Genomic DNA, 22,090 nt, shown 5'->3' with positions numbered 1-22,090 from the left:
CTTTACACCATTCCACCAGTACTGAAGTACTCTTTAAAATACTCTGGAGAAATTCAGCCTAAATAGATCACTCACACAAGTTCACCAACCCAGTTTGCTTGTAGATTGAAGAAATCAAATAACTGATGTATAGACATTGTAAGGGATTCTGAGAGGACGTTTAGCTGATGTCTAGGATGTCATTTTAATCTTCCTCAAGTTAATTCTTTGAGCATAGGGAGCCAGTAAAATCTGTGGTGCAGCCCTTACACAGAAAAACATCTCCACAGGCATGCTAATCACTGAACTATTTTGCAAATTGTTCCTAATCTACAGTTGCTTGTCTCTGCTCTCTTCCTGCAGAGACAATAAAATCATCCAGCTAATAGCAATGTGAAAAGGAAGGAATGATCCTCATTTGGTTTAAGTAGACAGATTTGCACTAGGGAACCACTAAATAGTGCAGTGATGAACTCCGGGAGGCAGCCCAGAAACATCCCTTCCATCATCTGGGCATGGAAAGCTGGTAGGAGACCTGCCAGCACAATGCATACTCATTCCTAGTGTCCAAAAAGGTGAAAAAACTGTTACCACAATCAACAGCAACAAAATTATGTGAATTAGTAGGATTTGTTAATGGGATTAGTTTGTAGGTTTGTTCAGCTCTTGCAGTATCTTGGTGACCTGAATATACCTGACCTCTGCAGCAGGAGACTCCTTCCCTGTTTCCAAAATAATCATTCCTGTTTCCAGACCTCCTCCTCCACCTAAGTGCTGCTCATCCTTCCAAAAAACACCTTCCAGGGCATACTCCTCTCCACAAACCTGGCCCCACTGTTGCTATGACCCTTCTCACCCCTTAGGGAGCCAAGTGCCCCAGAAACATGTGGAAATCTTGGCTCTACATGGATGCCTAGACACTGAGAAGTGACTTGGTAAACCTGATATTTTCACTTGTCCCCTAAGGGTGAGATGCTCAAAATTCCCCAGCTTCACCCAAAAATACTTTGAAGAGAAAAAACAAAGATTGGTTAATTCTAAGAAAGCAAGTTATAACTAGGTCAGGAAACATTAATAACATGAAACACACTGCAACTACTCACAGCCAAGGCCTTGTCAGGGTGTTCACAGGCAGACCCACCAAGATAAAAATCCAGGGTCTGATCGTTTAGATGTTAGGGATAAGGAATTCAGAGTTATGGACTGCAGTGACATCAGAGAAGCTTCCTGTTGTCCATCACCAAAAGGAACCACCTCATCCTGCTTACTATACTGATTAATGTTACCATTCAAACTGGTGCTCATCTCATGAACCATTTTCAAGTGACTGGTACCTATTCTGGTTTTGCAGGAGGATGGGATGAAAGCTGAGTACTCCATGACAGGCATGGTCTACATGCTCCTGCTAAAGAGATACAGAAATGGTTTGCCTTGACCTGTAGATAATGTCAGAATTCCCACTGTACTTAAATCCATGACTTCAGAGCCAAAAGCCTCCTGTCAAGTTATACATTGATTCAGAAATGAGCCACAGCAGTTTAAACTTAGCTCTTCCCATTTTGCAAGTGCCTTGAAACAACAGGACCTCAGACATATCCCACCTTTTAACAGGTAACAGCTGAGACTCAGCCATTGCAAAGACAGAAATTGCAATAATTGCTTCAGAAAAAAAAGGTCTTCATGGATCAGAGAGTTGAGAAACCTTAAGATTTCTAAGTTTTTAACATCAGAACAGTTCCTTCAAGGATGAGACTTCACTGAGTGGAACATGACTCCTGCAGAGCAGTTGTGTGATGGCCTGGGAAGGAGGAGAGAGGCCAGGATGGCTGCTGGTGCTTCCCTGCAGATTCCAAAGGGATGACAGGCAGAGAGGAGAGACTGAGGCATTTACAGCCTGCAGAGCCTACAGGAAAGGAGCAGGGCACCAGCCCAGACCTGCTGGCTGTTCTTCCAGCCCCAGCAGGGTTAAGAGCATTAGTCCAGACTCAGGGGGAACACGATCCTGAGCTGGTGACTGAATGTCTCCTTTGTTGGCTGCCCTGCGTCACCACAGGACAGAGCTCACTACAAGGACACGTGGAGCAGGGCCAGTTCCACAAGGATGCTGTGGTTCTCCTGGGCAGGGAGGTCAGGGGATACTTCTCAGGACAGCTAAAAACAACCTGCTCCACGAAGCACCCTGAGAGCTCCAGTGAAGTAGGAAAAAACACACCTAAACACATCCTGCTCAAGTGGCAAATACCTCACAATGCGCCCGAGCAGATTTCCCCAAGTTACTGCAGCTGTTAAAAGATCTTCTGAGCATAAAAGAAATGGGCTGCTGGCACTTAAATTTATACAGGAGGCTTCTCTGAGCTCTTGAAATATCATTCCATCCGTATGTGGGTCTCATCTAAAGTGAGGATTTGCACAATAATTGTACTGATATCAGACCAGCAAACTTCCAGGCAGGAAGTGCATGGGCATATCCCATTCTAATCTTTGCAATTCACCTTCCTGCCCAGGAAAATTCCATGAAAGAAAGGCTAAGAAATGCTAAAAATGGGAAAAGGGAAAGTATGACCCCCATGGCATCTCTGGGAAGCAGTATTTTTGCAGATTCCCTTTGGTGCTACCAACACTCAGTGAAAAGTCACGGTTTTGCCTCCACTATTACAACCCTCAAAGTCAGTCACCCCAAGCTTTAGAGCTTTTTTTATTCTGTTATAGCCCCATACAACAAGCAAAAACACAGGGAGGAAGCAAAAATACCACTACCCAAACCCTAACTCTCAAAGCTGCTCAGCTGAAGCAGTTAAATCAACATTTAAGAGCAGCTCAACTGCCCCAGACAAGGCTCTGCCAGAGGCTTTGGCTACTTTCAGCTGCAGGAGCTTCCTGAGCATGGATTTAAAAACCCTTTGGGAATGGATCACCTCAATAGCTGCTCACTATTTTCCCCACCCCCTGCAACTTGATCCCACTGAAACTCTTTGTATCCACAACATTATCTGGCAAGGAGTGGGACACTTTCCTACAGAGAGGAGTCTACCTGCCACTGCCCATTCCTGGGGGTTCCAGTTCCTGCCACATCCCACCTTTCCCAGTCAGAGGGGGTGCAAAGAAATCCTTGTTTCTGGCTCCCAGGCCACACAGCTATATTTACACTACTGCCTAATAAGTGGGGAGGGTTTGCTCTCTCACAGACACCTGATTAGGAAAAGCTCTTCCCCTCTGCAGTAACATGTGGGAGAGACTTTAGAACTTCTTTATTGCAAAAAAACAAATACCAAAAATGTGCTTCTCCTCTGGAAGCAAAGCAGACATTATGTCAGTAGGATCCTCCATGATCCTAAGATGCCATGCTACAATTTTCCACATTTCTAGCTGCTCCTACTTACTTATCCAGCAACATCCAGTGGAAATTTGGGGGAGAAAAGCCAACTGCAGATTGTTCCATAAATAAAAAATAATTTGGTTATGGATGCCAGTAATTTTTCATACAATAAATGACTTAGAATGTGATATGCCAATCAAAATTGACATTTACATATGACATGTTGCCCCACTCCATCCCACTCCTGGCCATCAACTCTGTTAGAGGTCCTTGTTCCCACTGCACTTCTCCTGATGGCTGCATTCCACTCTGGGGGTAAAGGTTGCCTGTAAGCACTTTAAACAGTATGTGAAACGCTTTGTTTATCCAAAAATATTTTAGCTCTGAGAAACATTAAAGCAAGATGTAGATTTCGGCATTTGCACAGCAAAGAACTGCAACTCCTACAGATATTGCCAGAATATTTTTTTCCCTAAGGCTTTCCAGCTATGAAAGACTATTTTGCTAAAGCAAAGCCACAAACAAGAAGTGTAATCTCTTAGTAATGGCCTGCAAAGGGTTGTTACAGCAAGGATGAGGATGAAGCAAGCCTGTCATTTCTGTCTTGCTCACTTTTTTGAGAGCAGATAATTGATCAAGCAGTAGGAAAAACCTGAAGGTGCAGCAGGGAAACCCAAAACTTACGGGTCTTTCCCAGTATGCTGCTTCAGAAAACCACTACCAAAATAAAGGGAATTTCCCTGCAGCCTGGCCCACTATTTTCCTTGTAGGAGTGAAATCCATCCAGCCTGCAGATCACCTGCTGTCCTCCAGTCTTAAAATAGTCATACCCACCTTAAAATACAACTTTGCCCCAAGCACTCAGCAAGGCTGTTGTTTAAGACAAGAGGAATCAACCACAGTGGTCACCAGAGGCAAAAGCATGACAGTCAAACAACAATCACAATTCAGCTCATTCCAGTTATCCCAGGGGAACAGGACTGGAAGACAGGAGTATTAAGAATGTTATTGCCTAAAAGCAGCAAAGCAGCTGCTCGTTTTCCAGCTCGAAGCTCTTCTCATTTAAAGGCTGCTGTAGACACGATCCCTGTTTCAGCAGAGGAAATAAAATGTGCTGGACCCTGCTGCCAAAGCCAGGCTACTGAGCCTGGGGAATCCCTTTGGAGAGGGCAGGGGACAGTTATCTCCCACTCTACTGGTTCTGGAGCAGTTATCAGTTAGTGCATTTTCCTGTGCTGTCTCCTTATCTATCTCTACAGGCTCGCCATCCCAGAGCTCCAGATCCAAGTTTTTCTTCAGATATGGTTTTGTTGTTTTCTCCCTGCCAGGGAATTCCTGACCACCAGCTGGTTCTGCACCAGTTCCTTACATCCACAAACTTCCTAATTAATCAATGGACTTAACTCTTTCTACTGCAAAAGTATAATTAAGCAAGTATAAACAGAAAAACACTCCACATGGATCTTCACTTAATCCTACTGTCTTCCAAACTAGAATTTTCCTGATGTGATTTTAAACCTGACTTTATTTCCCATTTTTTTCTTACATCTTGTAGAAAAGTAGTTACACCAGGCATACTAAGGTGCCAAAATTAACTGGTTTGCCTACATGCAACACACCAACCCAACTTCAGCACGTCCTGAGGTACATACAACAAAACCAGAAAGTCATACAGGATCCTCAAGGCTTAGTTTAAGGAAAATTTTAAAAAGGAGGGGAAAGAACTGTCTTACACCTCTGAGAGCACTGGAAGGGTAGAAAGGCAGGCTTGTCATACACCAAAAGGCTCACACAGCACTGCCAGGTTTCACAAGGCCCTATCACCTTTAAAAAGGAGATTCTTCTCCCCATCTGTTCAAAGACAACCTTTCCAAACCTGTGGGGAGGGGATGCCTTATTCTGAAACACATGGAAGTCATCATGCCAGAGGCACCAGAGCTGGGGCCAGCTGCCAGCTGAAAGATTTCAGTTCTTGCTGCCAAAGCACAAACAGCAACAGGCAAAGCTGCCCTGTACTGATGAATTTAATGTCAACACTAAAGTAGACAAAGGTTGGAATACAAAAGTGACCTTCAGGCCTCAATGTCCACTCCATTTCTTCTCCAAACACCACTGAAATGACACAGTGTCCCAGTTAGTCCAATGAAGCCATCAGACTACCACAGACAAACCCCACTGCATTGCCCTTTGAGTGGTTTCAACTGGTGACAGAGCAGTTTATGGCCACCTCACCTGAGACCTTTCCAAGCCTCTGGAGAGCATGGCATCACAGCAAATAAATCTGTTCCATTCCCTTTCAGAGATTTACAAGGGTTATCCTCACCTCAGGGAAGCTGTAACAACCATTTTCTCCAAATCCTCCTTTTTTTAATTGGGGGTCTGGATTAACAGCAAGGCCAGAGAGCAGAGGAGCATTAGCTCAGTCCCAGCTGGGTGATGAGCCTGCACTGCTCAGCCCCAGCTGGAGTGCCCTGACCAGCAGAAGTCTCAGCACAGGGCACACACACAGCAATAAAACCTGAAATCAGTGGTGCTGTCTCATTTCCCACTCCTCTGCAGAACACAATTCATTTTTAGGTCATAATTCCTGATGCAGGATGGAAAGAAAGGATGGGCACAGGCACAACAGCAGCAAGCAAACTTGGAAACACCAAGAAAGACATTTCCACTTCATGTTTTGTTAGAACAGCTACACTTTCACCTCATACTGAGTCTTTATAGAGCCAAGATTTGTACTGGCACATGGATGTCACCTTCTCATGTGGCTTCCCAGCAGGCACAAGCTGCTTACAGAGCCTATCACCATCTTAAAACCTGTGCCAGGGGAGGGTCAGGTCGGACATGAGGAAAAATTTCTTCCTGGAAAGGGTGGGCAGGGTCTGCCCAGGGAGGTCACTCAGTGCCCTGGACTGGTGACAAGGTGAGGATTGGGCACAGCTTCGACTCCATGGTCTGGGAGATGTTTTCCAACCTAATTGCATCTGTGAGCCGTGTGAACTACAGCAGATGCTACTTTTTGTCCCTTGCTTCACAAGGAAAGAACAGGATTGAACAAGCTGGGTCAGGTATGGGGGAGGAATACTGGGCAGGTGATTCCTGAGTGGTGGCTAAGCAAGGAAATCTCTGGTAGGAGAACCCAGAAGTCAGTGCAACTCCTTTCCAAGTTACTTGAACCAAAGGCAGTAACCAAACCACAGGTGTGCATCACAGCAAGAGAGTTCCACAGCGAAACCTGGGCAGCGAGTTCTGCACAAGGCAGGAAAGCAAAGCTAAGGAAAAAATCAGCAAAGTGGCCATTACCAAGCACTTCTCCTCCTGAAGAAGCTCCTCTTGCTAGAGAGCCCAATTTCACCTCAGACAACAAGCAAGGAAGGGATGCACACCTAAAAGTGCCTTCACCAGCCTGAAGCTCTGCTGCATTCCTTCCTCCCCTCTCTCACAGCGAGGCTTTTTATTTCTTCAACGTATCAAGCACATCTCACAAACCTCTCGTAGCCACTTAAAGCCAGGGGTTAAGTGCAGCTGAAGTGATGCAGCATTTTTCCTATTACACTAAAATTGTCTTACGTGTTGCTTTTTCCCGTTCTGTTGGTGCCAGAGCCATCAGAGGGAAGCAGGAGGGAGCTGGAAGGCAGCATGTGCAGGTACTGGCACAGGAAACCAATCCACATTCAAACTCTGGGAGCACTGAATTCCAGGGTGGGTCAGCAAAGGTGACTGGACTGGGATGCAGCCTGCTCCCAAATTTCACAAACAGAGCCTGCTCCCTGGGTGTCCAGAGACAGGGGATCTGCTCTCCATGTGCTGGGAGTGTTTCATTTATTCCCTGGTGGCTGTAGAACACAGCAGGCGAGCAGCAAAGCTCCTGCCAGGACATGGTGCTCAGGGAGGGACCACAGACCCCAAATTCCTGGCCAAGTTTTGCCCCCCACATCAAATTCAGCAGGAACATTTTTCTCCTGACAGTGACTTGAGTCTCCTGGGAAAAGAGATTCTTCTGGTCACTGCAAAAAAAGAATAAATGAGCCATGTGCACACAAATGCACTGAGGGCAAGGAATTCAACCTGGGTTTGCACTTGATTCATTTGATTTGAGTTAGGAGATGACACCTGTGACAATCAGGTGTGTGTTTAATTCGTCTAGAAAGCAGCTGTAAGAGTAGCAATTGCTAGTGTTAACCATCCATACATCCCCAGTCTGATGCAAAAGACCTCTAAATCTCAGGAACAGATTTTAAACAGGCTTAACACCAACATTAACAAGTGGCAGATGTCTTGCTAGAGTTGAGAGGTCATCCCTTTGGGAGAACAGCACTGTGTGTCCATAAATAAATAAACTCAACAAAACAACTACAGCTGAGCCCTAAGGAAGCAAAATAAATTAAATAAATTGAAACTTCCAGCTACAGAAATTATGTCAACTTTCAGAGGTTCCCATAGTTAGCAGCAGAAAATTGTTTCATGTGCTGGGAGTTTTTTACCCTCTGTCTTGGCCTCAAACCCATCAACTTGGAGAAGGAATTTAAGGTGGAAAAGGTATTTTCTGGTCAACACACCCCTGCTAGGCTACAGTAACTGCTTTTTAATCTTGCGTCTTCCAAGCACTGCTGCAACAATCCTCCTGTGCAGGTAAACAAATGATAAGGGATGGTCATTTCCCAGGATTTCATGGGTATATAGGCAGAAATTCCGTATTAAAAAAAAAAAAGATATCCTTTCAGAGTTAGCTTTGGAGAGCAGTCTGTTAGCTAAGGTTCTTCCTTCTTCATGGAAAAAGCCCATTGGGACAGGCAAACCTGGCCATGCACTCTCAGCATGAGATCTGGCACCTGGCAAAGTCCTGTTGGCTGCTCTGCAGCGGGTGCTTGGCTGGAATTCCACAGCTTTCCTGGAATTCCACGGCCTTCCCCTCCCCCAACAGCTCAATTCTGAGAACTGCAAACAGGGAACACACACTTTCACTTTGAACAGAATCAGACTATGATTTAACCCTGACCCCTTCGGTGCCACCCATTCCCCCTCAGCATGCCCCCTTTCCCACCACCCCACCCCACCCCAACACTGGCACATTTGGCTCTGCAATGCTTTTGGTATTTCAGCATGAGCTGCCTTCCCCTTGTCCTCCTGAAAGTTTCTGTGGTAAACTGTGACACCCAGTTACCAAAGTGTGGCTTTTGAAAGACACACAAGTTCCCTGAAGAAACCAAAATACTGGATTGTGGAGAGGGAATTCCCTGCTGTGGTCTGCTTCTGTTCAAAATACCGAGCTGGGAGTCTTGAAAGCTGCACCTGCACAGATGTGAGGGATTAATAATCTCTTCCAAACAAGTCGGTAAACAAGGAAAACATAACTGGTTTTTGCACTACTTCCCTTTTTGAGAGGCTATTTCCTGCAAAGCACCCTTTACTCAAGTTTTGCATTAGCCTTGTAAACGCCTCTTCCAGCTTCAACAGCTCATCAGATGATTTAAGAAAGGTGCAAAAACACTACACTGGCAGGAAAGAAAAAAGATGAGCTCCACAAACGTATTTGCAAACTTGACCTGAACAAAGCAACGTATTTTTGCTAAAAATTAACAGAAAATAGGGTGCAAATTAGAGCTAAACCTTCCACAAAACTGGAAAGTGCTGCTGGGGCTGCAGACAAATCCTGTGCTCAGAAGCAAGGAGTCACTATCAGTAAAGAAGACCTTCCCTGGAATGCACAGACCTTTTGTTCAAAGGGATGACAGGAACATAACACCAAGAGGAGCACTGCTCCTAAAAAAATAAAAACATCAAAGTCACGACAATAAACAAAACCCATTTGAAAATGGTTGTTTGTCCCTATTTCTGTGGAACAGCCCAAACCAGGGATTGTCTGCTTTCAGTTCCCAAGGTAAGCGAGAAGTTTAAGCTCCCTAGTCCTTAGAAATATCAGCAGTACAAGATATTCTGTTTCTCAGCGAAAGAAAAAACCCTGCTTTCTGGATCCACCTCCCCAAAACTAGACACACCTCAGCATCAGGAATCTGTTCCATCCTTCTAAGAGCCATCTGCAATGTCTTGGGGCTCTAGCCAAGCAATTAATTCCTCCTAATTGCCGGAATGGGACCACCCCTAGCTGGAATTGCAGCCAGCTCTCCCTCCCTGCCCTGCCCTTGGGGGGATGCTGATCCCTGACTCCAGCTTCAGGCACGTCTCGGAAATGGGATCCTGGCTGCACTTCTGGATGTAAACATGCAGGGGGATGTCCTGCAGGGCGAGCAGGTCACAGGGACCGGCACAGTGACACCTGTGACCTGGACGGGAGCAGCACTGGGATGCCTCCAGTTCCATCCTGGATCACCACAGCCAGCTTGGGGCGAAGCCAGACACGTCCCCTGATAACCAGCAGGGTGAGGATCCTCCCTCCTCCCCCTTGAACGTCTGCTCAGCGTTTCGGTTCTTAAAGGAAGGGGAAGGAAGTGTGGCAAAGCATCCTCCCAGTCCCCACAACCCACAGTGGGAGGGTATCCCATTCCTCACAATCCTAAACTTTGAGGGGTGTCCCTGTCTCCTACAACCCACACCTGGAAGTTTGCTCAACAGCCTGACAGGGAAAAGTATGAAAAACAACCTGGATGACACAACCCAGCTGCAAAACGAGGAGCTGAAGTCCCAAAAGCAGGAGAAGGTTCTGCCCTCAGCAGATAGAGCCACAGATTTTCCTACACAGGATTTAAGAAGGTCTGACACATGTTGCAAAAGCAGTTTAATTAAGGAAAAATATTCTCCATAAACTGCAATACAAAAGAAAAAGCAACACAGCCCCTAAATTTCTTACCAAGCCAGGCTTTGTTTCCCTCTTCAGCACATTAAAAATCCAGTTTATGCTTCAATGACTGAATCACCAGTTGTTACAAACTATCTACATCACTTTCAACCCCTCCCTGAAGTTTCTAGGAAATTCATTGCATCTGCACATGACAGGAGAATCCAAGTTTGACAAGGCTTGCCAGAACAATATTCCTGCATTTTGAGCATAGGAAACAGCACACGCAAACAGGGGGGCTGACCTGGCAAAAGGCAGCTGGGGCTGAAATGCCAAATTCCCCTCCCTTCTCACGTTACCAAAAACCCCAAATGCATTGCAGAGCTCCCAAAGCAAGGCAGACTATTGGATACATGGATAGGAGATGGGAATGGACAGGGGGAGATGGGAATGGACAGGAGGACATGGGAATGGACACGGAGGAACAGCGAGCAGACCAGACCAGGAAAGCCACAAGGACTGTGCCCAGAGGTGATTTCAAAGTGTCCCATTTTAGCTGCATTTCTGAGCCTTGCACAAACCTCTGATGACAACAGGCAGCACCAAAGGTGGCAAGTTGAGCTTGGGAATATTTGCCAAGTCATGCTGAGAATACTTCTATTAAACGCTGTGCTTAAAACCGTGTTGCTTTGCTGCACATCAATACTTACATGGAGGAATTATTTAAGTACACAGCTCTGTAAGCACCTAAGAAAGTGTCCAGATAAGGAATAGCTCTGCTTCTTCTCTTCCCACTTGTCTCAGGCACTGTAGGAACGGTGCTGCCCTCACCCTGCCACTGTAAATCATAGCAATGAAAACCCCAATTAAAACCAGAAAAGTATTTGCTCAAGACAATCAGGTAGAACAATCTGTCTTCTAAGGGCCTGTCTTGAAAACTTCATTTTTAAGAAGTACAGCCCAAATAAAATAAGTAGGTTATTAAGCACCCAGCAGTCCCTGCACATAAATGTCCATGGAGTATAACTCACTGATTTTATGAAAATGTTTTTAAAGCAGACCAGGAAAGGAAACAAATCCTTAGAAACAGAAGATAATACTGCCTCCAGAGAAGCCACTACAGAAACCATTCCTCTTTTATTTTAATTATTTGCCCACTTTTAAGGTTATAAAGACAGCAGGATCATCATGTTCAGCTCTCCAAATCCTTCATGTTTCACTTTGCAGTGTCTGTGAAAATAAATGGACTTTTCCTCCCTTCCAGTTGAAGTTTGTGGGGCCTCTTCCATGACCATCAACAACGCAAAGTCAAAAGGGTACAAGAACTCTGCACCACCATTCTGCACTCAAGCCTAGCTCCAGCACCCCCAAATCCAGAATCCCAGGCAAAGAGACTCCACAATGCCCAAGTACTTCTTTCCAACAGTGAGTAGCACTAACTGAACAAGGGACAGTCTGGTGTGCAAATGTCACACTGGAATACACCACACAAGCTGCACTGGGCTCTATCCCGACTATCCTAATTCAGCACAGTACTGGGAAGCAAGCAAGTCTGAGCATTTCCAGCTGTTTGCACACATCCTGACACTGCACTGGCTATTCACCACCAGCAAGACTCCTCCACTTATTTCCAAAAGCAAGACCCATTTCAGTTCAGCCTACTGCAGACCCTCAGCTGTCTCTGTTTTTTAAATACAAATAAAACTCAACAATACATCAGTACCAAACACAAACAGCTGACAGAGTCACTGCAGAAGTTACTCCAGGGGTGCAGAAGAAATGTCATTAATGCTTTGCATGACCCTGACCTGAAAGAAGCCCGTTACTGATATTCTCTGTGCTGCTGTTCCCTCAGTGCTGTTATTTCCATCTTGATAAGGCTCCACCCTACCAGGCAAACCACAGAGCATGTCTCCAAAACCTCATGGAACACCTTTTAGCACTGCAAACTGGGAATATGAGGACAAGGTGAGAGAAGAAAAAAGAGCTCTTTGACAGCCATGAATTAAATCAGCCCAGAAAGTGCACTTTGAACAGATGTACCCCAACCTTGGGTTTCTCTGGGAACAAAACTTGAGCCTGAAAACAGGGATTCAGTGATAGGGATTAGAGGTTACAGTTCTGAGGTGTTCATTCCTCCCCTGGGTGCCAGGGTGGGAAGCCTCTGCCTGCCACAAGCCACCTTGCCACCACAACCACTCCCTCAGAGAGGAACACACCAGCGACAACCAGGCTGGGAAATTCAACAAGCTCCGCTCCAGCGAACACAGAACGTGGAGTGGTTCAATCCTGGGTGGGAAGGGACCTTCAAGGTCATCTCTGATGAGTTTTGCACATGCATCAAACCCAGAGTTTGGAACCTGCACCTTGCAAAGATTGGGAGCTCTGTGTCCCCACAGCTGCCTGTGCCAGGAACACACATCCAAGCTCCCTCTGCAAGGTGTCAGGCATGACATGTCATGATTCATGACAGGGATTCATGTCATGAATACAAAGCTCCCACCCCATAACACTCATGCTGAAAAGTGCAGCAAGACAGAGGAAGGCAAGGCTTTATCCACATCACAATTTCTGGGAAGCTTAGAGCAGAAGGGCCAAGTGCTCCCCGGGTTATTATCCAATCTTCAAATAAACACAAGTCATTAATTTATTTGTATGACATCACATCCTGCAAATTGAATTTCAACACACAGCCATTAACAGTGGAACCACATGAAGAAATAACAGCATTCCCTAGGATTTCTAGCCTGCTTTCCAACCTTTTACCTTAGAAAGACCTACATGGATGTCTTGACATGTAAACAAGATCCCCAGGGAGTTAACAAACAAAAGACAAAATAATCTGTGAAGTCAACCAACATTTTTTAGAGTGGACAATTATTTTAAATATTTTCTCATATCCAACTGCAAATGGGCAGCATTAAAGCACAATTATGGTGTGAGGGGGATTACCAAGTTAAGAGGTTAAAGGAGATTGTTTGCATTAAGTACAATATTAGCAAAGGGAAAGTCTAACAGGAGGAATCATAAAAGGATTTTAGACTGGCAGCCACTCAATAGTGGCCAAGGAAAGTTCCCTGTAGACAGTTATAAATGATGCTGATCAATTCACTTGTGCCCTGATGGACAATGAGTTAAGGAGCAGTCAGAAGTTAAGATATCTAAGGAGTAGTTCATTAAGAGCATCAACTCAGCTGGCCAGGCACAGAGAAGAGAGCAGTTAATGGCCTCGAGTGCATCAATCTGGTGCACCTGTATCCAATTTCATCTGGGTCTCAGGTTCCTCCCTCTCCTCCCTTGGCACTCAATCAAGCTTGCAGGTTATCTCCCCACACAAGGTGGAACCCCTCTCTCCAAAGCAGCCCATCTCCTCTCTTGGACATTTTCAAACCCCAAGAGGACCCTGAAAAACCTGACATTTCTTTGGGGTCAGTCCTGCTCAGAGGAGGGAGTAATATGCATTTGCCAGTGATTGTCATCTCCACAAGTATTCTCCCAGCCACTTGCACTTCCTGAACCCATGGCTGAACTCTGGCATTCCCTCTCAAAAACACTGTAATTCTTGGATACAAGGCACGTGGCTGGATGGGTCTGTCTCTTCTCAGTACAGACACTCATTTTCTTGGAAGCAAAGGAATTCTGAACAAACCATCAGAACTCAAATAATCCTCTTCTGACAAAAGTGTTTAGGGGCCTGTTTTTGTTTTTAAAATGGCCTTTCATAACCCATCTATTTATGTTTTGAAAGGGAGAAAAACTTAATTAGGAAATTGCACAGGCACAAAAACAAAGGCAGTATCTGACAAAGAGTTTTGTTAATTTATGGGTAATTGCTCATTACTGCAAAAAAAAGGTTTTTTGTAGTGTTTCATGGAGAGTAGATAAGAACCCCAGCCCATTACTGAGTATTGCTTTTGGCAAAGTCAAGCTTCTCCCAAGGTGGAGAGCCTCCATAAAACCATGATTCCATTAAATATGGATCCTGACACCCCAAAAGCACCCGGGGAAAGGGAACAACGTGTTCTGTCGAGTCATTAAGCAGGGATCCTCATATGCTTGCACTTACCCTTATCTGTGCACTCTTGCCTTGTTCACAGCTCTGCTTTGGCTATCACCTCACCTCACCTCTACTGCCTCTGCTGAGCATCCCAAACTTCAGCACTTTGGAACATGGGTGTTCCTCTCCCTTCCTGTAAGTATGATTCCACTAAAAATGTAATCCCCAGATACCCAACAGCCACTGGCACCCCCTGCAAGGGGCAAAGCTCACCCTGAGCTCCCCAATCACCCACAAGTGCTGGATTTTCCCTCCCAGTTAAAGCAAGTGGGTTTTAAGCCATGATGCATCATAGAATCCCGGGATGGTTTGGGTTGGAAGGGACCTTAAACCCCAACTCGTTCCACACCCTGCCATGGGCAGGGACACCTTCCACCATCTCAGGCTGCTCCAAGCTCTGTCCAGCCTGGCCTTGGACATTCCCAGAGATGGAGCAGCAGAGTTTTTGTGGCTGCCAGCACTGAAGGAGGACACCCTGGAGTGCTCCCTCAGAGAACGCTCTGGGAGCAGCTCACCACTCTGGCAGCAATTGCTCTCAAGGCGCTTTCAAGGTCTTTTTCATCATCCTAACAGCAGAGCCATTTTTAAGCCTTTCAAATAGCTTTAAATTAACTTCCCTGACAAAGTTTTCCAGAGCAATATAACCTGACTCCTTAAAACTCCATGCAGGGACAGCAGAAGACAAAGAGCAGACCTGAGAGAGGAGGAGATGCTCGATTTAGATGGAGCTGTTTCATTACTATGTAGATTCAAAGCCATTCCTGCAGTTACTGAAGCACTACCCCAGCCCTTCCAGCAAGCAAAAATCCATTTTGTGTACAAATAGGGCTTTTACAGCGTTGGCACAGTGCTCTGGTGCAGAGTCAAACTTTTCAATGCCTGATAAGATTTTACTTGAAAGTGGCAGGAGAGCTCATGCCAGGAGCCCGTATGAAATGCCAGCTCAGTGGCAGAAGGTCAAAGCCTGGTGTCAGGAGATTTAATGGAAGTGTTTCCAGACAAACTTCTTAAAAGCACTGTACTATCTAGGGAGGCACAGATTTACACTGCTTGGGAAGACAAGGACCAATTTTATGACTCCTTCCCAATCGAAGGTAGTTTCTTTTAACGCTTTACCTCACAAAAACCACAGCACCAGGGTCTCCTTTTCTGTTCTATATCCAAATATCCAATCCTTGGGTATTTGGCTGAAGTTAAGAATAAAGAAGTGTTTAATGCCACAGTTGTTGTTTTACAATACAAACAAAAGAAAACAACAACAAGAAGAAAACAAAGCATCAACCAAACACCCCACCCCCCCAACAATCACCCCCCCCCCCAGCCCCTCCCTGAACAACAAACCCTCAGGTGCAGAAGTTGCTAATGTCCTGAATAAAAACCACAGAAGACAGACACAGACAACTGAGTTTAAATACCAACAGCCCAAACAATTAACCTTTCTCCAGCAGTGCCTAAAACTATAGCTGGAGAAGCAGAAATTTAAATTGAATTGAAAGGCTCTACAATCTTGACCATTTTTACAAAAGTATTTAAGGTTACGTTGGTGTCAACAATGGCCCTGAGCAGTCAAGCATTAAGACTTTCAACACAGTGGATTTTGCCAGCTGTCACCACGTTGTGATGTACAAGGGGACAGTAAAACCCCATCAAACCCTGATCTGTCTGCTCAGGGTCTCCCCCTCCATCTGCACAAATGCACTGTTGGATTCACTCGCAAGAGCAGATTCGCAAGTGCTCCTCCATTCTCCCATTACAACATTTCAATTGTCTGACTCTGTCATTTTAACAAATTCAAGGATAAGACTTTAAATTCAATTAGCACAAATCTCAGTGCTCCCAACATTAAATTTGCAAGTGACATTTAGTGGCATTCAACACACACGGAGCTAAGCTAATACACTAATGGACCAGCAAGGGAAATTGTAAAACACTCCCAACTGCAATGCTCTTTTTTAGTAAAGGAAATTAAAGGAGACTGCAGTGGACAGGAGGAGATGACAACTATTAAAAATCCTTCTTAAGCCAAGGCTGCAAAAGCTCTCCTCTCCAGATCCACCTGTTCAGAAAGGGGCAATTTTAAGGCTCTTTCAGTCCTTAAGACAGGATTTACCCTGTTTTTACTTCTGTTTCTTCCTACTTTTTCTGATGAAGGCTTAGACAATGCAGCCCCACTGCGTGTCGTTCCCCAGACACAGAGAGCAAGGATAAAACTCCCAAGTCTTGTCCCACACAGCTAATAAGGATGTGACAGTGCTCACAGCACCCCAAAAAGCCAGTCCAGCAAAGCCACCTGAGGAATTCTGCCACCACACCTGTGCCTCACCCAGCTTGCTAAGGAAGCTGCCAGTTTTCCTGCACTGGAAAAACCCAAAGCTACTTCAAGTCCTTTTTTTTTTTCCAACTCGTAATATTCTTTGCCTTATTTCCATTTAAACAGAAAAAAACTACCTTCAAGCAGCTTCAAAATCAGGGAGACAGAAGGCAGACCAGGCTGGGAAGACAGGGAGAAAAAAATGGTTAGAGTCATGGCTCTAAGCAGAGGGAGATTTATTTTGTTGTGCATTTAAATCTAAGCAAATTAGCACAGGCAAAACTTATGGAAGATGCTTTCCCAATATGGATTTATAAGTGGTCTTCTTTGATTATGGATGTGTAGCTGGACAGCAGAGCAGGACTGCAGCAACACATGAAGGAAACATCAAGAGGACATCTGTCGCACTCTATTTGGGACTCTAGATTTGCTCCCCTGATTTGGATGAGTCAACTGTAAAGCCCAGGAACAGCAGTAACTGCATTTCTTTAAGAAACATGCTACAGTCCCCAAAATTAAGTTTTCTCTTTCTAGCTCTTGATCAAGGACTATCAGAATAAAGCTCACGGGTTACTTTCAAGAATTTGGGGGTTTTTTTTCTCCCCTCAACTACAATACCACATTTGATAAGACTACAATACCACATTTGTTAAGTATTTTAGAGATGTTTAAATCACAGAATCCCAGATTTGGGCTGGAAGGCACCTCAAAGACCAGCTCTTTCCACCCCACTGCCATGGGCAGGGACACCTTCCACCAAGCCCCACTACACAGTTGCACCTGGCAGCTTATTAGGATAGATGTTCTTTCGATCCATGAAAAGCCAAAATAACCTGGCCTAAACACTGCCTCTGCTAAGCAGATTTTCAAAATATTAAAATATGACTAGGATTAAATCATCAGAAAAAGCTGGTAGCTTTCACATGTCCCTCGGTCTTCTGCATTGCCCCCAGCATTTTCGGGAAGGAGAGGGACAGGTCTTAATAATTAACCTTACGATGTCACACCACACACTTCGGGAATTCAAGCTGAATTAAAAGCAGATTTCATTCAGAACACCAGCCATCCAGAGGGCTCCTGTCCCTCTCTGTGTGCTAGTGCCCTCCGCCCAAAAGGCCTCCAATGACACCAAAATCCTTTGGAAAGCATTGACAGTACATGGGAGCTCAGTTCGTGACCATCAGACCCAATAAACCTCTGAAAACTCAGGTTTTTGAGCTCATTTTAAGCTCACCTCTACTTCAGAGCGCTTTCTCCCCGCACAGCAGGGTTTAATGTGCTGCACTTGAATCATGACTGAAATAGCATTCGGGTGCTCTGCTCCACTCTGCTTCGTTCAGCAACGAACAGCCTGGACGTACCTGACTGGGCAGCCTTAGAAATCCTTCCTGCTCTACACAAGTCCCTGCAAACCACCCCAGGAAACAGGGACCTCGTGCCATGTCCAACAAAAGCAGCCTTCAGCAACGCTCCTTTGCTTTCTGATGATGCTATCTGGATTTTTTTCTATTACACAAAATTACCCTTTCCCCAACAAGGGTCTGAATTACTTTTGAGCAATTTTTAATTTTTTTCACAGGATGTCCTGCTGCCCCAATTAAAAAGTCTTTAATTCCACAACCATTCCTTACGGCCAGGCTGAAATTGCTTTTAAATCTGAATAAGTCCCAGGCCACCCATATTTAGTGCACCAATTAACCAATGTTGAGCAATGCAGAGAGGCAGCAACCAGAAGCAGGAAGAAATCTTAAGTCACCATAACCCACAGTGCATGGGTTCAGTTCAAGGGAACTCAAGAATTATCTAATTGAAAGTAGCACCTATTCAAGCTTGATGAGTGTTTAAAGAAGCAATGAGATCCATGGAAAACAACAAATCACTGCCTTTTAACCAGTAACTCTGAGCAGTCAAATAACATTCATAATACCTCCAAGTCCTGAAGATCATCCACCTACTTGGATTTATTAAATTTCTAAATGTCACATCAAAATCCAATTAACAGGAGAGATGCTGTTCCCAGGTTGATAATCTGGAAGGAGAAAGAAGCGTAATAACTTGGGAATCACCATTTGTTGCACAGATCACAAACACAGTTTATAAAGGCATCTGAGCTGATTTAGTTCTGCTCCACATAACCAAAAACTCAAAACAATCACAGCAATCTCTCTGGATTTAGAGGGGGTTTATTACCCATATTGTAAAAGCAGCCTTTACCTTTTGTCTGCCACCAACCAGGGGACTGCCTTCTCTTTCCAAACTCTAAACAACTTCACAAAGCTGAAGCAATTTCACCACCCACAAAATACTACACAAAACAAACCAGAACGCAACTCCAATACAATATCTACTCCCCAGAAAAAACACAGTCAAGCCCAAACCCACCAAGATCTGCAGCACCGCTTCCACTGACTTCAGCCAGGTGTTTTGTACTGGTTCTGCATTTTGCACTGCTTCATAGCCGGGCATGGAAGCCAACAAGAAAGCATTTTCAACCATGTGGACCTGGGAGAAGGCAGTCTGAAGGCATCACTACAAATCCTGCTGTCACACCAGGCTGCACCATCAGCCAAAGTGACACGAGGACGTTCATCGACATCCCAGTGCTGCTCTGCTAGGAGAGGCTGCCTGCATCAGCAAGCTTCAGCAGCACCATGTCAATATGGCAGAGCTCCCATTTTTTACAAATAATAATCTTTTTCTCTCTCTTCCCATCCTCTCTCCATGTATTTATGGTGCCTTGAAGGCACCAAGGCACTCTTTAATGAGGTTTTCACACAAGACAGAATAAATTAGAAACCTTGATCAAAACAGGTCCTTGAGGAGGAACACAGTACAAAGATAGCCCCATGCCTTATACACCCTGAAAAATCCAAATACTGCAGCAGGGCAATCAGCAAGCCATTCCACGAGCAAACAGGGAGCACACCCTCCTGCCAGGGTGCCCGTGATGGTGAGGTCTCTCCTCTTCATCCCCATTCTGCCCTGAGCCCGTTCAACCCCAAGATGGGGACAAAGCCAGCACCCCCTTCCCACCCCACAAACCTCAGCCCCAGCGAGGCAGCACAGCCGGGATGGGATGGGATGGGATGGGATGGGATGGGATGGGATGGGATGGGATGGGATGGGATGGGATGGGATGGGATGGGATGGGATGGGATGGATCTGCTCCCACCCACAGCAGATGCCTCCAGCTTCCTTCAAAGCAGGGAGCATCCCGCCTTCGCATCCCAGCAAGCAGGGGGAATGGAGCCCCCAGGCTGAGGGCCGGGGCTCGCTCCCCCACTCCCACTTGAGCTCAGGGGACCAGATGTCCCCCCAGAGCCTCTGGGGCAGGGAGGACCAGTCCCGCCACTCCAACACCCTGGGGAGGAGGAGACAGACTGACCAGGCTGAGGGGAACAGAGCCTCTCCTGGGTCCTGGGGCTGAGAGGGACCCCTCGGGATGGGGTCGCAGGGATCGCCCAGTACCACCTGGAGCCCCCCGAGCTAGGGGTCCCGCAGCTCCCCTGGCAGCCCGGTCCTGCAGCCCCCCGCACTGGGCACGCAGGGCTCGCCCGGGGAGAGCACAGTGCTCCGGAGGGCTCCCACGGCCGCAGCCCCCGAGCTGGGGGTGCCAGCGCTGCCCAGGCTGAGCCCACCGCACCTTCCCGGTGCTCCCGGGGCCGAGGGGCCCAGATCGGCCCGTGCCGCGGGACCGAAGCTCTGTCACAGCCCCGAGCTGGGCAGCCCGAAGCCCCCCCGGAGCCTCTGGTGCTGCGGGGGCCGGAGCTCTCCTCGCATCTCCCGGGGCTGCGGCGGCCGTCGCCGGGATAAGGAGCCGGAACCCCCCGGGGCACGTCCCTGCCGGGGCAGCGGCGGCCGCGTCCCCGCTGTCACCGCCGGTCTCCCGTCCCGCCGCCACCCCCGGGCCTGCGCTGAGCCGGAGGCCGCTGGATCGCCGCTCACTCACCGTGCGGAGCCGAGGCTCGGCGCGGGCCGGGTGGGTGCGGCCGCCGGGCGGGTCCCCGGGCGGTGCGGCGGCTCCAGCCCGCTCCCCGTGTCCCGTTTCCAGTACCCCGTTCCCGTGTCCCGTGTCCCGTGCGGTGGCCGCGGGCGGGGCGGGGGCACCGCGCGCCACGTGACCGCCGTGTCATCCCGGCCGCCATCTTGTGCCCGTCCCTCCCTGCGGGGGAGGGCTGCGCCTGGACATCCCTGTCCCTATCCCTGTCCCTGTCCCTGTCCCTGTCCCTGTCCCTATCCCTATCCCTATCCCTATCCACATTCACATCCACGAATCCCGATTCACAGCCCCCCCGCTACCCAGCACAGCCTGGGGCGTGCAGGGGCAGCCCCGCTGCTCGCTGTGTTTTACGGAATCCCAGGATCCTCGAGGCTGGAAAAGCCCTCCCAGCCCACGGAGCCCAAGCTGGGATCCCCACCTTGTCCCCAGCCCAGAGCACTGAGTGCCACGTCCAGCCCTTCCTTGGACACCTCCAGGGATGGGCACTCCAAAGCTCCCTGGGCAGCCCCTGCCAAGGCCTGAGCACCCTTTCCATGGAGAAATTCCTCCTGCTGTCCAACCTGAGCCTCCCCTGGCACAGCTTGAGGCCGTTTCCCCTTGTCCTGTCCCTGTTCCCTGGAGCACAGCCCGACCCCCCCTGGCTGTCCCCTCCTGTCAGGGAGTTGTGCAGAGCCACAAGGTCCCCCCTGAGCCTCCTCTTCTCCAGGCTGAGCCCCTTTCCCAGCTCCCTCAGCCCTCCTGGGGCTCCAGCCCCTTCCCCAGCTCTGTTCCCTTCCCTGGACACGCTCCAGCCCCTCCAGGGCTCTGTGGCCAGGAGGGCCCAGAGCTGGGTACGGCCCTCGAGTTGTGGCCTCAAGCCACCCTGAACCCTTCTGAGCGTATGTAGTGCCTCCAAACTAGTAAATTCTGGCCTCACTGTAGCTTGCTCAGAGCAGCTGAGGTGTATCAGGGTGTGAGCTCTCCTCCTAAATCCTAATGACAATAATGATAATCCTATCCTCCTAGCTCCTAAATGACAGCTTTCCTGTACCTAAAGGAAATCAACAAGAAAGACAGAGACTTTTTGAAGAGATCGTAGTGCCAGACAAGGGGGAATGGCTTCCCACTGCCAGAAAGCAGGGTTCAATGGGATATTATGGAGAATTCCCTCGTAATCCTGGACTGGGATGAACACGTTCTGTTCCAAGATCCCCAAAACCAGGGTGTAGGCTGTTGGAGCAAACTCTGCTATCTCCCTTTATTTCATTCTGTAGGAGCTCTCCTGGCCATTGGACTTCAGTCCTCTGTCAGCCCTGGAGATGTGAGAAGCCACATTCTTACTAATAAAATCTCACTTAAAATAAAGTCACAGGACAATTCAGCTTAGGAGCAACCCCTGCGTGTCACCATCTCCATGTAGAAAGAGGCTCGGATTTTGTTCTGTGATCACTAATATCCATTTCAAACTTTGCACTTGACAAATTGTGACTTCTAATATGACAAAGCTGGTTTTTTTTCCATGCCAAAAGGTCAAAGTAATTTCCTGGTGCCCACAGAGGGGTTCCTGCATGTGCTGAGCCTGGTTCCCTGAAGGGCTGTTCCCCAACGTGGGAAGATCTGCAAGGTCTGATTAAAACTTTTCCTGTATTTCAGGCATTTTTCCAGCCAAGAGATTGAGGAGATAGCAGAGCCACACATCCAGCTCCCCCTCTCCC

General features: G+C 47.3%; 1 protein-coding gene across 10 annotated transcripts in view; it reads right to left on the bottom strand.

Annotated features, from left to right (window-relative positions):
* The window catches only part of SGMS1 (sphingomyelin synthase 1), an 86,897-nt gene extending 66,524 nt beyond the window's left edge, over positions 1-20,373 (bottom strand). For 7 of the 10 annotated variants that reach the window (XR_009933358.1, XM_062496698.1, XM_062496701.1 and 4 more), the window contains exon 1: positions 4,130-4,435. The gene's annotated coding sequence lies outside the window, so the exon portion shown is untranslated. Of the gene's footprint in view, positions 1-4,129; positions 4,436-10,100; positions 10,117-20,345 lie in introns of those variants that run through there. The other 3 variants (XM_062496703.1, XM_062496708.1, XM_062496704.1) reach the window with 3 other exon arrangements.
* Positions 20,374-22,090: the final 1,717 nt, after the last annotated feature.

This window comes from Cinclus cinclus, chromosome 7 (assembly GCF_963662255.1).
Source record: "Cinclus cinclus chromosome 7, bCinCin1.1, whole genome shotgun sequence".
NCBI lineage: Eukaryota > Metazoa > Chordata > Aves > Passeriformes > Cinclidae > Cinclus > Cinclus cinclus.
Note: the sequence above shows the minus strand (reverse complement) of the source record. Positions and strands in the feature narration are given on the sequence as shown.